This window comes from Oratosquilla oratoria, chromosome 18, assembly GCF_046742065.1.
Source record: "Oratosquilla oratoria isolate Oo_2021 chromosome 18, ASM4674206v1, whole genome shotgun sequence".
NCBI classification, from domain to species: Eukaryota; Metazoa; Arthropoda; class Malacostraca; order Stomatopoda; family Squillidae; genus Oratosquilla; species Oratosquilla oratoria.
This window is the reverse complement of record NC_134794.1, coordinates 56,309,964-56,324,717: the sequence shown is the minus strand read 5'-3', so window position 1 is coordinate 56,324,717 and position 14,754 is coordinate 56,309,964. Positions and strand designations below refer to the sequence as shown.

Here is a 14,754-nt window from a genome sequence, read left to right as displayed (position 1 = left end):
CTCACATGTAGAGTTTTTTTTTTATAAACTTGTCGGCAACTGTATTACATCTAATTGCGGCTGAAAGCTTATTCTATTCATTGTCGACGGGATTGGCAAAATAGTTTCTACCAACTTCTAAGTTGAATCTACGCCCTGATGGCTTGAAACCATTATTTCTCATTCTCTTAGTATTTAGTGTGAAAACATTTAAAACTTTGATGTTATCAACTCCTTTTAAAATATCAAAGGCTTGTATTAAGTTCCCTTTGGCTTTTCTTCTTTAGAAAATAAAAATATTTTAAGCTATATTCGTATGCTTTGTTTCTATCCGGTGTGAGTTTTGTGGCTCGTCGTTGCACTCTTCTCTATTAACGTCTTTACTGAGAGCTGTGAACCATACGAAAATAGCATATTCCAAGTGCGCCGGACCAAAGGTTATATAATTGGCTGACGATAGTTGGACTGTTCAATTTCAAACGATCGCGCTACCAAGTTTAGTATCTTATTTACTTTCTTTGAGACAGAAATACAATAGTTAGATGATTAAAGGTTATTACTGATAATTACACAATTATCCTCTTCATTCTATACTTTGATTATATTTTTCCAAATAACTTCGTTTTACTCATATGTATAATTTTACACTTGCCTGGGTCAAATTTCATTAGCCACATTAAAACACAAGAATAGTTATGTTTCGCTGTGCGCGTATTCTTTTTAACCAGTCTCGCCATATCGATATATTTGGATCTAAGATGTTCCCATTTTTTATTTTTATGTAAAATCATCTTTTCACCCCAATCTCATGTTTCAGTCTGTCCGTCATCCATTTGGGAGTATTACTATTCTTCCCAATTGACTTGAGGGGAATAAATTTATTTTGTCCATTTAGAATTAAATATGTTAGGTTGCTATACATTTAATCCAAATCACTGACCGGGCTCTTGACCCCGCGCCCACAAGTGACCTGACCCAAGGTACGTATACCCTCTGTGACCTGACCCTTGACCGCGCTATTGACGTCCAGACTGACCGTGTATCTGACCCCGTCACAGCCAAGTCGGTCCCGTAAGTAATCAAATGTCTCATATATTCTCTCATCTTGTCAAAATTGGCTCTCCTGAAGTCTGGTACTTGAACGGTATTCGTACTTTTTAACTCTTCCCAAATAGTATTAAATTTTATTTCTTGATGATCGCTAGAGCCTAGACTATCTCCCACTTTTACGTTTCTCGTTAGGGTCTCATTATTAGTTAAAAGTAAGTCCAGAGTGTTCTCTCCCCTCGTAGGATCGGTAATCATTTGTTTTAGGAAATTATCCTGCACCACATCTAAGAAAAACTTCGCTTCCTGATCTACTACTAGAAATTCCCAGTCAATATTTCTATAATTAAAATCTCCCATGATCACAACGTTTTTGTACTGGGACGCCTTGCGAATTTCATGAATCAGGGGATCAGTCTGCTCAATGCCAATGCTGAGGTTAGGAGGTCTATATAGGACGCCAATAATAAGTTTCTTATTTTTGCTTATAATCTCCACCCAAATAAGATTCCGTACTATCCTTTTCCTTAATCGAATTGTTGATAATACAGTTTATTGTATTTTTAACGAAAAGTGCTACTCTTCCCCCATTCCTGCCAACCCTGTCTTTGTGAAAAAACTTATATTCTTCTATCTCGATTTCCGGAAGGAAATGTCTATCAGCCATATTGATCCAGGATTCAGTAATAGCTATAATATCAAATATCTCTACGCATGCTTTACCTCGCAGCAAATATATTTTGTTTATTATGTTTCTGCCGTTTGTATAGTAATCTTTTAGTTTATCCTTCCTCCACGTGAGTTGGTGATTCTTTACACAGTCTCTCACTAAACTGTTTCTATTGCCTAAACTATATTTCGATACCCCCCCTCCTGACTCCCACGTAATCTACCCGAAAAAAAGAAAATCTATATACAAGGGACGGGGTGCACTTGTCTCCCAGAGAATTTCGGCTCCTTGCTGAATCCCTTGAGCGAGAAGTAGGGCAGGATGCCATTCTCGCTCAGGGGATTCAGCAAGGAGCCGAAATTCTCTGGGAGACAAGTGCACCCCGTTCTTTGTATATAGATGATTATTACCGTAAAAGCAATCCCAGCTGTCAACAAATGCCCATCCATTGGCCTTACAATGTTTTGCCAGTCTGCAATTCATTGCAATATCCTTGGAATGTCACATGCCTCCAGCTCTATGCCTCGGTAGGATTCCACACAACAGGAATCCCTCCCTTATTCCTGACCTGTATAGTATAGACAGCGTATCTGAGACCGCCATTACCCGAGACAGACCCATTGAGGGGTAGACTAGTGATACAGAACTTAGATTGTTTTATGACCGTGTGATGAATGAAGCGGACGTCCCCGCCCATCCGAACTGCTTTTATTTAAAGTTTGGTGTGCTTACGCGTAAATATTGACCTTTGCATGTCCCTGTTGACCAGCCCTGGGAGAAGATTCACCAGATAGTCATTCTTAAGCCTTTTCGTACAGACATCCTCAGTCTTGCTCACGATGGAGTAGCAAGTCATCTGGGGGTCCAGAAGATATATAATAAAATTCTGTCTCGTTTCTTCTGGCCTAAGCTCAAGCAGGATGTTAGTGCATTTGTGAGAACTTGTTACATGTGCCAAAGGGTGGGTAAGTCTGGAACAGGTCTAAAGCCCTCTCCATTGCAACCTATCCCAGTTGTAGCAGAGCCTTTTAGCAAAGTTGTTATTGATTGCATGGGCCATTTGCCCAAATCAAAACGTGGTTTTCAATACCTACTCATAATCATGTACTGTATGTTGCTACTTGTTACCCCGAAGCAATTCCTCTACGCAGCATCACCACCAGGAATGTGGTTAGGGCCCTCATAAAGTTTTTCACTCAGGTCGGTCTTAAAGAAGGAGGTTCAGCGACTACTGCATCAAGGAGTCGTCTGGTCGAGTTTGAGCCCGTGGGCTTCGCTAGTGGTCCTGGTAGTGGTATCTAAAGCCTAGGGAACTTAGATACCACGCCTATCCCTTCCCTAGGATGGATGACATCATTGACGACCTTGGAGAGGTTCGATTCATCTCCAAGTCTGATCTCCTATCTGGTTACTACCAAGATCCCCTAGCTAAGAGGTCCCCTAGAAGACATTATGCTCAACTCAACAAAGACTCTGGTATCGACCTTACAATCTGTTCTTCAACTTTGAGGTTAGACATCCAGTGGTCAGTGACTAGAAATAACCACGGCAGTGATCACTGGCCTATCCTCTTGAAATATATACAGAATACTCCATCCCCATGCTTACCCAAGTGGAAGACAGACGAAACAGATTGAGACCTGTTCCATAGCTCGAGTAAATTTTATTGTAACATCAAACAATTTCAAAGTCCTTTATGAGCATATGAACATCTTATGAACATTTTGATATATGGGGCCACGATGTCTCTACCTAGAACACCAGGAAATCCTTGTCGTCCTACAGTCCCTTGCGCAATGAGTCTGAAAATACCAAGAACTTGTTTCAAAAGATGTCGTAGTTACCCTTGTCTTATTAATAAAATTATCATTTGAAGAGCTCTTGCAAAACAATAGAAAATATTTAAACAAGCAAGGAGGGAGTCCTTTATTAGATATATCAGCGAATTAAAATATGATTCTCCTCTCTCTCTCTCTTCTGGAATAGAATACGAAAATTGAAAGGTCAATTTGTACCCCCCACCCCCTTTAACTATACTGAAAGCACAAGGCACACAAATATCTGATACAGGGGAGGTAGCTGAAGCTTTTGGTAAGCACTTTGCAAATATATCAAATGCCCTTCACTACTCTCCTTCATTTGAAACCATCAGGAACAATACTAAGGTTGTTCTTCCTATCTTCCTACTAGTTCTAACTCAGGGGAATAAAATCTCCCATTCACCCTTGAAGAACTCGAACGTGTAATATCTTTATCATTGCTAACATCTCCAGGAAAAGATGATAGTATTTATTCCATGGTCTTAAACCTGCCACCAAGTACAAAAAAAAAAAAAAGAAAAAAAAAAAATCCTTTTAGGCATCTTGAATAGTTTTTGGAACACCGGAACTTCTCCTAAATCAATCTTCCCCATAATTATAGCCCCATAGCCCATGCAAGCTGTATCAGCAAAACCTACGAGACTTTAATAAATACACGGCTAGTATGGTACTTGGAGTCTAAAAGCCTTTCATCAAATAGGCAGTTCGGTTTTCGAAAAAAAAAAAATAAATAAATAAAAAATAAAAAAAAATCGAAGCACCATTGATCCCTTAACCATTCTCTTTAGGGAGATCCAAAATGCTTTTGCAGCACAAAACTAGACTATAACTGTATTTTTCGATTTAGAGAAAGCCTGGCGAACTGGCATTTTGTTGCAACTTACTAAATGGAATATTGTTGGAAATATGTTCTATACCTTGAAAGAATTTCTTTCAGAGCGTTACCTAAAAGTGAGAATAGGCTCAGCTACATCTTGTGCCTGCCTTCAGGAAGAAGGGATCCTACAGGGATGTGTTCTTAGCCCAACACTGTTTAATATAGCCATAAATGGCCTACTTGACAAAGTCCTTGTAGGAGTACAATGACAGTTATTTGCATATGACTATGCAGTATTCTGTACTACATCTACCGCTATTGAAGCCTTCCACAAGATTCAGGCGGTTATTAATGCTACTAGTAGAGGCTTCGGATTCTTCCCTAAGAAAACCAAAGCCGTCCGTTTTTGTCGATCAAGACGTAGAGAAGAGATTCCTACATTGTTCTTAAATCTCTTAAATCATTTTATCTTGCAATATGGAGATCATGTAAAGTGTCTTGGTATTATTTTTGACAAGAAATTAACTTTTACTCAAGATATTAATGAAATAGAAAGTAATGTAAAGCTCTGACTAAATATCCTAAAGCTATTTTCTGGCTTTAATTGAGGAGCCGATAGAACTTCACGTTTAAGAATTTACCAGCCTATGTGTCTTCGTAAAATAGATTACATATGCCAGATTTATGGGTCAGCAATTAAGACAACATTAGCTAAGCTGGACAAGGTTCATAGCATGGCACTGCGTATATACACGAGAGCTTACTACACTTCTGTGGAGAGATTATATGTAGATGTTGGATTTCCCCCACTTTTTATTCGCAGGAAAGAGTTAGGTTTTCGGTACCTATCAAGAGTCCTTTCTAATAAGACCAATCCAAATTACAAATATGTAAAGCAACCAAATGATAGGACACCAAACAGACTAAAACTGCGTAGGCCAATCGAAGTTCGTCTGGCAGACTCAGCCAATCGGGTAGGACTTCTTCCTCCTGGAGCGGCAGAATCTAACATCCCTAAATGTCCCCCATGGAAAAGAGAAAAATTAAGAATATGCACAGCACGATATGAGAAGAAAAGATATTCGGATGCCCAGCTCAAGACAAATTTTCTTGAACACGCATCTGAACACTCGAACTCCATCGGCATATATACAGATGGATCAAAAACTCCTGATGGAGTAGGCTGCTCTATGATGATGCCGGGTATCGTAATTAAAAATAATTTACCTGTATCTTCCTCCGTTTTTACGGCAGAACTACTGGCAGTCCTAAATGTCTTAAAATATATATTTTCTAACTGCCTCCATGGTACAAGTTATGTACACCGACTCAATGAGTCTCTTATCATCTTTAGGGAAGTTGCTTCCATCTCATTATCTGGTCCAAGAAATGAAAAATTGGATTTTTCTACTAATCAGTAGAAGAGGATCAAATGTAAAATTTTGTTGGGTTCCGTCCCATGTTGGCATCGACGATAATGAGCAGGCTGATGTAGCAGCCAAAGCAGCAACTATTTTTTTTATTTTTTATTAAATCTTATTGTAGAGACCAATGGGAAGACCGCTGGTCTAATTTGACAAGCAATCTTAAATTAAATGTAGTGCCAAAATGGCGCTTTAGTTTACTCCATTTCTTGGCAGGAGTCATATGTTTTAGATCCCTATTGTAAGATCAAAAAGAGAGTTTGCCTGATGCCGCTAAAATAGATATCCCCTGGTATATAAACATATTTCCTAAGCATTCGTAGTGCATGTCTTCTCTCTGCGCATGCGCGAGGCAGGTAGTTTAAAAGGTCTTGCTAGTCGACTGACGGACAGACACTTAGACGCGCACGCTCGCAAAGGTAGAGAGACACACTCTTTTACCCGTTCACTGTTCTCACCTGGTACTTTGTACGATTAAATCAGTTTTATCGCTTGGTAAGCTGACCTTTTTTTTTCTGTCGGTATATCATTATTATTTAATGTGTATGATTGTGTTATTTACATAATCTTTTCCCAAAGGTTTCATTTCGACCCTAACGTGTGTGGTTGTTACGTTCTCGAAAGTTTCGCGCGGTGTGCTCTTAAAGTATGATAGCTGGATCTAGACAGTATTCTAGTTTGCAAATCTCTCGGGATGTAACACCTGACCTAATCTAACTTACCTTAACCTGACCTGATCTAACCTAACATAACCTAACCTAGCCTAACCTAATCTAACATTCTATTGTTGATTATGGCTAGTGAAACATACCTAACCTAACCTAACCTAACCTATGTTAGGGTGGAGAGTCTACAGTTGATTAGTGTGTGAGTGTTGGGGGGATTCTACAATTAGATTTAGTTGGGGGGGGATTCTACACTTGGTCAGTGTGTGTGGGGGAGGAAAATTCTACAATTGACCCATTATACTTTTTGAATGAACATTACGGTACATTGGTACATTTTCGATTGCGATATTTTTATATAATACCTAATGGTGTGATGCACATTTTATTTTCTAATTCTTTCAAAATTATTGGGTGCCAGCCATTGTGGCCTAACTTTTTGTTTTAATTTTTTCATACGTCCTCCAACGTTTTTTTGTTGTCATATATACAGAAGTGAATTAAAGTCTATTTAGCATAACTTATGACTCGGATAATACTTCACTTTGAAGGGTTTCATTCACGAACACGGAACTAAAATAGCTGTTTAAAATATAACACGTGCCTTTATTTGAACGTGTGGGCTCCAAGTGGTCCGTTTAGGGTGTGACATACATCGTGCCAAATCAACCTGAGTGCATGCTCTCTATTATTTTCCATCTACATTGATCGTCACGGCATTATGCCGGATGAGCACCCCGGCATAATGCCGTGACGAAAAAAAAAGGCTTACCGTACAGAGGGGTCTTTTTCCATCACGTCATTATGCTGGGTACCAACCGTTAGCATGACGTCACTGCCTCCCAACAAACACCACATACCATCTTTGTCTGGGTTTCCCTTTTATAGAACGAGTTTGAAAAATATCTTGTTCTCTCATTCGCCCCATCTTTCGTTTGGGTTTTCCTTGGTTTCTGCGCTATACCTTGGTGAATATGGGCAAAAAGAAGTCGTTAACGCAAGTAACTATAGCTCTGATCACTGGGCTTCAAAGCTGGGCTCCAGACAAGAGAAACAGTGGCGAATGTTGGTGTGAGTGAGCGATCTTTGAGAAACTGGGTGAAGCGTTTCAAGGCCTACGGTGGTGTTGAGTTACCGTCTGCTGAACCTCGGCCTGGCCCCTCGAAGAAGACATCTGTACGCACTTTGACTGTGCTCAAAAAGCAGCTAGAGGGTGCATCTACCATAACTGCTAGAGAAAAAAAAAATCTGCTTTCTGAGGTGTCCATAAGAACAGTTAATAGTCGGGTGGCCGAGCTGGGCTACAGTAGCCACCGGCAGGTAACCCATCCTTACAAGGCGGCAGAAAAAAGTAGGCTGGATTTTGCACCTATATGTCGTAATTGGACTCCTCAATGAGGATGACGAAGCCACCATCACCGTCACCTGTAACTTTCGTGGACATGTGTACCAGGCCAGAGGTAGCGACCTACTAGACCCACGGTACACCTGTGGAACCACCAAACACCCAGACTCGCTCATGGTTTGGGGGTGTTTAACTGCTCAGAGTGTTGGTGAACTCATAGTGTTCCCCAAAAACCAGTATGTGAACCAATATAAATATCTGGAGTTGTTGTGTGACAATTTACTTGATGCGTTTGACAAGTGTGGCTACGGTATTTATGCAGGATGGTGCATCGTATCACACCGCCAGATCTGTAGTTGGGTGGCTTAAGGACTGTGATGTGAACTTCTTTAATGACTGGCCAGGCAATTCCCCTGATCTGAACCCCATTGAAAGCCTGTGGTCAATAGTGAAGCGAATTTTGATGGGCAAGGATATTCTATTTCACGACTCGAGTCTGCTGTACGTGAGGCATGGATTAATATACCTCCCCAGATCCTCAGGAATTTGTGGGATAGTCTTCCTAAACGGCCGAGGGAAGTGGTGAAGCGTAAGGGAGGCAGCACCAAGTATTAGAACCTCGGCAAGTATGCAAATATATCTTTATGGTTTGCGTGTTTTGATAAGTGTGTGTGGGGTGGCCGGCATAATGACGTGACGAGTAATGTATGTGTTACTTGATTTTTTTCATTTTCTGTATATAGTAAAGGAAGCTGTATAGTATAATAAATGTCATCACTTTTTAGGATTATAACAAAGATTACATAGCATCCCACCTGTCTCACCACCTGGGACACCTCATGTCAACGTGGGGAAGAATCGCTGTCACGTGCCATAGAATTGATTAAAATCGTTGTTATAATCCTAAAAAGTTATATTCATTGTACTATACATCTTCCTTTACTATATACAGAATACATATGCCTCTTGTCGGTCATTTTGAGTTACTTGTAGGTTTTTAGTATGATCCTATCTAGACGGTAACATACGGTGTCCAGACAATATCCTGACAGCTCTGGACGGTGTCCTGACGGTACCGAACGGCTCTGGACGGTACTGGTTGGTAAGTAGTACGACCGTATACAGCAAACAAAAACAAACATGGAATCTAGAAGCTCGCGTCATCCTACGAGTTGTCGGTAGTGTATCACATCTTGAATCTCGATATTGATGCGGCTAAATGCTTTAAAACTTACAAAAACGATAGATATATATTAGATAATCTACTTATGCCAATATTAACTAAAACAATGAATATCATCTGAGTTGACGAGGAAACATGGAGCAACGTTACGCCATCAAATTTTGTGTTAAACTTTAGAAAACCAAACAAGAAGCTTATGGAATGTTAAAGGAGGCCTATGGGGATGAACAGATGAGCCAAGCAAATTTATATCGGTGCTTTAACAGATTTTCTGAAGGAAATGAACAGGTTGAGGATGAATCCAGATCTGGAGCACCGAAAAGTGAACGTAAGGAGGAAAACATTGAGGGAGTGCAAAGGTTATGGATGCAAGACCGTCGAATATCTGTGAGGATGGTATCTGAAGCTGTTGGTATTAGTATTGGCACAATAGAGACAATTTTGACCGAAGATCTGAAGCTCCACAAAGTCTGTGCCAAATTCGTGCCAAAGATCCTCTCCGACGACCAGAGGCAGTTTCGTGTGGAATGTTGCGCTGACATTCTCGAAATGATAGAGGCTGATTCAGGTTTCCTGAATAAGGTAGTGACTTGCGACGAGAGTTGGGTGTTCACCTACGACCTTGAGAGCAAACGTCAGAGTGCTCAGTGGAAGCACGCGACCTCCCCCAGACCCAAAAAGGCAAAGATGAACAGGTCGCAAGAGAAGGCCATGGTCATTCCTTTCTTTGACTCCTAGGGGCTCATTCACGTTGAATGGGTTTCTCAGGGTCAAACCGTCAATAAGGAATATTACCTTACTGTTCTGAAAAGGTTCAGGGAGAAGATGAGGAAGAAGAGGCCTCAGCAGTGGAGGAGTGGTCAGTGGTGGTTCCACCAGGACAATGCCCCATGCCACAAGTCAACGCTGGTGATCACCTGGACGGCCGACAGGGGAATGAAATTGGTACAACACCCATCCTACAGCCCTGACCTAGCTCCTTGCGACTTCTTTCTGTTCCCACACATGAAAGACAGCCTCAGGGGAACCAGATTCCAGTCAACAGAGGAACTGAAAGAGGCATCGGAAGGTTACCTAAAGGGACTACTGAAAAAGGACTTTGAGGAGGTCTTCAAGGATTGGGAAAGACGCATGCAGAAGTACGTACATGCGAGAGCCAATAATTTTGAAGGAGACAAAGTTTTGTGAGCTTATGAAAATAAATAGTGTCTCTTCTGACATTTTCTCATTACTTATTGATCGTAATGGTATATATATATATGTCTATATATATGTATGTATATATATATATATATGTACATATATATGTATATGTAAGTATATATATGTATATGTATGTATATATACCTATGTATGTATATATGTATGTGTGTATATATGTATGTATATCTATGTATGCATATATGTATGTATATGTATATATATGTATATATATAATATATGTATATATGTATGTATATGTATATATATGTATATGTATATATATGTATATATATAATATATGTATATATGTATGTATATATGTATGTATATATATGTATATGTATGTATATGTATGTACATGTATGTATATGTGTATATATATATATGTATATATATGTGTATATATGCTAATAAGAACACGGGTAATATACGAAAGCTCTCTGCTTCGTTAGTTTCTTTTTCCAAGTGGTCTACTTTGCATGTGTATATATGTGTACATATGTTTATATATACACATATATATGTCAGAAGAGCACTTTCACACTGCCCCACATGGAGAAATACACACCAAGAACTGGAGAGACTAACTCAGGTTCTGGTTAACAATGGATACACAAATTCAGACGTAACACACATCACAAAAAAGATCCTAGACAAATGGTACACAAAAGAAGATAACCCGACACCTAGCAACAAAAACTCCATCAAGTTATATTACAAAAATCACATGTCAACAGAATACAAAACAGATGAAAAGATTTTAAAAGAAATCATAAACAAGAACATACAGACAACAGACCCCGAAAAACAAATCCAACTCATCATCTATTACAACACTAAGAAAACAGCCCAATTGATTATCCGTAACCAACCCACCACCACAAAAACAACACTACAACAAGACCACGTTGTATACCAATATAAATGCAATAGTGAGGCGTGTGGATCTCACACTTACATTGGTATGACAACAACACAATTAACACGACGCCTAACATCCCACCTGTCCAACGGATCAATCAAGTCACACTATACCTCTTCCCACAACAAAGCACTAACAAGAAAAGACCTAGACAATAACACGACAATCATAGACAGGGAATCGGATCCCCGACGGCTACTGTTCCTGGAAGCCATATACATACAAGATAACCATCCTAACATCAACATCCAGACCGAAGACCTGCGCGTCTTACCATCTAGGAAGAGACTGAACACAGACAGAATCACTACACGCACTGGGAAAGGTCTCCCAGACCTCCAGTAACCCGGATCCCCTATTGGTCCTAGGCAACCAATGAGAGGAGACCTCTTCCTGCAAGAAGCCTTATGATCCAAACTCCATGAATAAATACGACACCCACAGACACTGCACATCAGCTCGCCCAGAAGATGGAACCAGGAAGTTCCGAAACGTCGGCCACAATAGGACAACTACTAAGATACGTCAAATTTGAAGACAAAAAGATTGTACGTTGTATCGAAGCTACACGCAATAAAATAATCAACAGTGAATCCTCTTTAGCCTTCAACCTCGTATGTTTACAAGAGAATATATATATATATATATATATATATATATATATATATATATATACATATATATATATACATATGTATGTATATATACACACACAGGATCGGAGGAGGGATTGGGGAGGGTGGTCGCGGAGTTTGGGAGAGTGGGTGAGCGAGGGAAATTCACGATAAATGTGGGTGAAGGTGGGGTGGTGGGATGTGCAGGGGTGAGGGTGGCGGCGGAGTGGACGTGAGTGTTGGGGGAAAGAGACTGGAGGAGGTGGATGGTTTTGGATAATTGGGTGCGAATGTGGCGGGGGGGGAGTGGGGTGGAGGTGGAGACTGGATTGGGAGAGGAGAGTGGGTGTCTTGGTGGATTGGAAAGTGTAATGAGAGGTAGTCGTTTGGGAATGGATGCTAGGGGGGAGATTGTATGAAGGAGTGGTTGTGCCGATAGCACTGGGAGAAGAGGGGAGGGTGAGTTTGGGGTGGGGTGTCTGAGGGGTGTGATGGGGGTTGCTTTGCTGGATGGGGTGGGAGGTGAGGAGTTGAGGAGGGGAACGGGTGTGGAAAGGGAGTTGGGGGATAGGGTGGATGAAAGAGTATTAGGATGGTTTGGACACATGGGAAGAATGAATGAAGAGGGACTCGTAGGGGAGGTGTGGAGGGCAGATGTGAAGGGAATGAGCATGAGGGGGCGACCTGGGATGAGATGGATGGATGGGGTAACGTGGGTTTTGGGGAAGAGGGGAATGTCTGTTGAGGAAGGACGGGAGAGGGCAGAAGACAGGGGTGAATAGAGAATGGTTGAATATGAATGATGTTGTGATGCATGAGGTGGAATGGGTGGGGGATGTGGGGTGAGGGAGAGTGTGTGAGAAAAATTTGACGCAGCCCGAAGGGATTTCTCCCCGTCTTCTTCTTTTCTGCATGAGGGGACATAGAGGGGGGGTCGTCGCCGAATTAATGAAGCGGCCTTGCTGTTGATGTGCTGTGTCTTGCGGCACTACTTCTGTCAGAGGGCAGTGGACAAGATGCAGGGATGACCTGTCATCCAGGAGGTGCCAAGATGTGAGGGAGGGAAGAGGGTGGCAGTGGTTTTTATCCATTTGTTTTTTGGCTACCTTCCCGTGTAAGGAAAAAAAAAGCCTTTGGTAAATGTATGTATATGTATATATATATAATATATATGTATATATATATACTATGTATGTATGTATATATACACACATATATATATACATACATATATATATATATATATATATATATATATATATATATATATATTTGTATACATGTCAAGTAACGTGGGTGTCGTAACACACGAATAAAATAAAACTTAAACCCACTCTCGGAGAAAGATAAGCTGAGATACAGAGTAAAACCGTATATTTCGACCACTGACTGTGGTCCTCTTCAGCAGTTACAATTATAGGGTACATAGACAAGAGGTTATATACAGAGGAGGAAGGAGCATTGGGGGACTCAGTAAGCCTCAGGTCACTTGCCCCGAGTGAGGTCGGACGTTACGTCCTGTAGAGATGAACTTGTCAACCGCCATACTAGTTATATCATCAGGTGACCATTGACCTTTGGATGTATTATAATTAGGAAACTTTTTTATTAGTGAGGACTCAATAATTTTTCTTTTGAAACTACAATTTGAATTGTACACTGTAGCTGCATTCCTCCAATCTATTCTGTGATCTAAAAGGCTAGAATGGAGGAATACAGCTGAGTTTTCTTGGCTGTATCGTAAAGAATTTTTATGTTCTTTGATCCTAGTGGGTAGATCACGTCCCGTTTGTCCCCAGTACACTTTATCACAGTCGAGACATGGTATCTTGTATACTCCAGATATGTCCTTATTGGATGTTCTATGATGGACATTTACTACTTTTCTAAAAATATTATTTGGGTAACTAAAAGTGACCTTGATTTGGTTCCTAGGTAATAATTTAGATGCGGCATGCATGGATTCGTTATAAGGGAGTTTGATATTTGATTTTTCCCAGACAAATTTTGTGTTGGAATTGTTTGTTCTAAAATAACTGGTTTTGGCTTTGCTGAGGGCTTTTGTCAGAAACCAGTCTGGGTAGCCTATTTTTAATAATTGAGTGCGCACTGATTCAATTTCTGAGTTGAGAAATTCCGGGCTGCAAATCCGAAGAGCTCTTAAATAGAGGCCCGAGGCAACACTATGTTTTATATTATCCGGATGATTACTGAAAAAATGTAAATAACTGCTCGTATGAGTAGGCTTCCTGTATACTGTAAAGGACAAATTATCTGGACATCTGATCACTAAAATATCAAGAAAAGGTATTCTTCCTTCAATTTCCCATTCTACTTTAAATCTAATATTATGTGCTAAATTGTTAGGACTAATAAAAAAGCTTCCTAATTATAATACATCCAAAGGTCAATGGTCACCTGATGCTATAACTAGTATGGCGGTTGACAAGTTCATCTCTACAGGACGTAACGTCCGACCTCACTCGGGGCAAGTGACCTGAGGCTTACTGAGTCCCCCAATGCTCCTTCCTCCTCTGTATATAACCTCTTGTCTATGTACCCTATAATTGTAACTGCTGAAGAGGACCACAGTCAGTGGTCGAAATATACGGTTTTACTCTGTATCTCAGCTTATCTTTCTCCGAGAGTGGGTTTAAGTTTTATTGTATACATGTATGTATGATATATACAGTATATATGTATATATATGTATGTATATATTATATATATATATATATAATATGTATGTATATTTGTGTGTATATACTGTATATATATATATTTATATATATATATATACATATATATATATATTATATATATATATATATATATATATAAATATGTGTGTGTAGGTGTGGGTGTGTTCGTGTATGTGTGTGGGTATTTGTATGTCTGTGTTGTTGTCTAGGAAAGAAAAAGAAAAACTATTCTAAGATCCGGATATATCAAGTTCAGCTCACGAAGTTGATATATCTGGTTCACATCCGGATGCACTGAAATTCGACGCAGATATTTTTTTTTCTTTTTTAGATTTTGTGAAGCCACGAATAATTATTATATAT

At 39.9% G+C, this 14,754-nt stretch overlaps 1 protein-coding gene across 4 annotated transcripts in view; it reads left to right on the top strand.

Moving 5' to 3' along the window:
• Positions 1–14,754, top strand: part of LOC143035250 (ATP-sensitive inward rectifier potassium channel 12-like) — a 309,593-nt gene that overhangs the window by 26,860 nt on the left and 267,979 nt on the right. The window lies entirely within an intron of this gene.